This window comes from Panicum virgatum, chromosome 4N (genome assembly GCF_016808335.1).
Source record: "Panicum virgatum strain AP13 chromosome 4N, P.virgatum_v5, whole genome shotgun sequence".
Taxonomy (NCBI): domain Eukaryota; kingdom Viridiplantae; phylum Streptophyta; class Magnoliopsida; order Poales; family Poaceae; genus Panicum; species Panicum virgatum.
In genome coordinates, this window is record NC_053148.1 from 15,982,672 (window position 1) to 15,985,646 (window position 2,975).

The following is a 2,975-nucleotide window of genomic DNA, read 5'->3' on the forward strand; positions in this document are numbered from 1 at the left end:
ACAGAACTGGGCAAGATCCCAGGCCGGGCGGCCTCTCCTAGGCCGGCCGGCCTGGAACCTCTGAAGACACGGTCCTGGTTTCGATGCAGTGGCAATGTGACACACTCATAATGCCCTGAGTCGAGGATTGGGTCTCGGTTTGATCAGATGGACCGAAAGGCATTGGCATGAATCCAAGAACCCACAAGACAGCACAAGATCAAGTGTAAATCAGTGATCCATCTCCTTGGACAAAATACAAGTGTGGAGAGAAACGCCGGTGCAACATAGGGCCGAGATGGGCCAGAGGGAGGCCGGCCGGCCTCCCCTAGGCCGGCCGGCCTACAGCTGCCAGCGTTCGGGCCACACAACGAATACCGACCCCAGGAGGCAATCAGGAATGTCCATGCAAAGGCGGTGGCCAGATGGCCGCAACCCTAGGCCGGCCGGCCTAGGGGAGGCCGGCCGGCCCCACTTTGCAGCCTCTCGCGCCCCGGCTTCGAGTGGAAGACAAGCACACCGACCTTACCTGCTTACAACTGACGCTACGGGATTTAACTGCCAAGAACTGACCCTGGAAGGCTATAAATAGAGGCACCATCCATCACTTAAAATACACACCATTGGAGCTCTTCTCTCTTCACTTGTACATTCTAGAGTAGGTTAGTAGCTTGGGAGTTAGAGTCGAGTCAAGCTTGCTCGGGATTCCGGAGTCATCGGAAGTCTGGTATAGCTCTTGTATCTTTCTTTTGACTTTATAAATATAAGTTATCTTCTTTACTTTTCTGAGTCAGCTTTACTTTCTGCTGTCTTTTATCTACTCGAGTATGTGTGTCCAGCTCGAGCGCGGAAGTTTTCCTTTAGGTTAGGCTAAGTTATTTTCCTAGTAATCGGGATCTTATCTTATGGGTTTTCTCGCTCGGACTAGAGTATCTCAAGTTTGTGCTCTAGGTTGAGGGAGATTTCTCTCGAAGGCTTCGAGAGAAATCCTAACACCGAGTGCAAACGTGGTGTCTGACCTTAGTGTTAGCTAGAAAGTGTGTTCCACGCCAACAAGCATTTCTGGCGCCGTTGCCGGGTAATTAACAAACCTGGTAGCGACGTTAGGAAGTGTCAACAAGTATTTCTAGCGCCGTTGCCGGGGAAGCAATTGGCTAAAGATATCGTAGATAGTTTGATAAACTTTACTAGTTTGTCGCTGCTAACCCTAGTGGGCTTATCATTGCTCTCTCTATCTTTTGATCGATGCAAAGCAGTGCATGACCGGTTTCGACCTACCAAGTAACTTCAACCCGAATCCAGAAAGAATCGGGAGAAGCGTGAGACGCCGCGTTGTCCCACCACAGAAGAGACTTGCTTGGCCCTACAGTTCACCGTCCACTTCAGCATCCTCATCCATGGCTTAGAAGACTCTTCGTCAGTTCTCCACCCCATCCAGTAGCCATATCCCTACTGGATTGAACATCAACCAAGCTGGCAATGACGGCTTTGAGCTGAAGATTGGACTGGTGAACATAGTCCAAGCAAGTCCGTTCTGCGGAAAGGCATCCGAGGATGCCAATGCACATCACCAGAACTTCTTGGAGGTGAGCAACACCATCAACCCCAAAGGAACTACACTGGATATTGTCCGTCTTCGTCTATTCCCTTTCTCACTGCTCGGGAAAGCCAAGACGTGGTTCTATTCCAACAAGGAAGCTTTCACGATATGGGAAGCTTGTTCGAATGCATTCCTAGCCAAATACTTTCCAGTGGACAAGACCAATGCCCTCCGGAACAGGATTACTGGAATTCAATAATTGCCAGATGAGAGCATTCCGGAAGTATGGGAATGTCTCCAGGAGTACATTCAAGCATGCCCACACTACGGCATAGAAGAGTGGCTGATTATTCAGAACTTCTTCCATGGCCTGAATCAACAAGCCTAGGACCACGTTGACGCAGCAGCGGGTGGTTCTTTCCTTTCTCTCGATGTTGCGAGAGCAAAGACACTGATTGACAAGATAGCTTCCAACCAGAGTTGGAAAGGAGAAAGGCAGCCAGCCCGTCCCAGGGGCGTGCATCAGATCGACACGGTCGATATGTTAGCTGCCAAGTTGGAACTTTTGATGAAGAAGCTGGAATCTCCGCACCAGGAGGTTAATCAGGTTTCGGAGTCTCGCATGACATGTGAAACATGTGGCGAGACTGGGCACTCGGGCAACTCATGCCCATTGACTCAAGAGGACGCAAACTTCGTTGGGAGCAATAACAATCCCAACTCAGGATTTCGTCCTCAGCAGGGTTGGAACTCCAAGCCCAACCTCCCCTTCGGTCAACAACTAGGTATGAATTTCAATAATAGTTTTTAGCCCACATTAAAAGACCTAGTGTACGGCCAAAAGCAAATTAACGAAAACATTAGTAAGAAATTCCTTGTTAATGACAAGATCTTAGAATCTATGGCTGCACAATTAGAGGGATTTAATTCTGTTATTAAGAACCAACTAAGCTTTAACAAGATGATAGAAACTGAAGTAGCTCAGCTTGCATCTTCTTGTCCTAACGTTAACACGGGAAAACTACCCGAGCAACCAGAAGTAAACCCGAAAGAAAATGTTAGTGCGGTGACCACACGTGGTGGTAAGACCACGCAAGAGCCACCTTTTCCACAGGATGCAGGAAAACAGCGGAAGACCATAACCGCTAGCCATACCAAAGTTGAAGACGAAGTGCAGGAGGAGGCTATCGAATCCAACACTTCTGCTACCCAGGAAGACCCCGTGGAACCCCCTAGAACTTCACGGGACTATCACGACACAACTGCCTTACCATTTCCGGAGCGGATAAGGAAGCCGGTGGCCGACGAACAATTCGGCAAGTTCGTCGAGGTAATAAAGAAGTTGTATGTAAACATACCACTTCTTGACGCTATGCAGGTACCCACGTATGCCAAGTATATCAAGGATATTCTTGGAAACAAGCGGATGCTGCCCACCACCGAGGTCGTGCCTAAA

General features: G+C 49.1%; 1 non-coding gene across 1 annotated transcript; it reads right to left on the reverse strand.

Annotated features, from left to right (window-relative positions):
- Window positions 1-1,745: 1,745 nt before the first annotated feature.
- LOC120671669 lies at window positions 1,746-1,852 on the reverse strand. Its single transcript, XR_005673768.1, has one exon. It is a non-coding gene; the product is annotated as a small nucleolar RNA R71 (small nucleolar RNA).
- Between the last annotated feature and the right edge of the window lie 1,123 nt (window positions 1,853-2,975).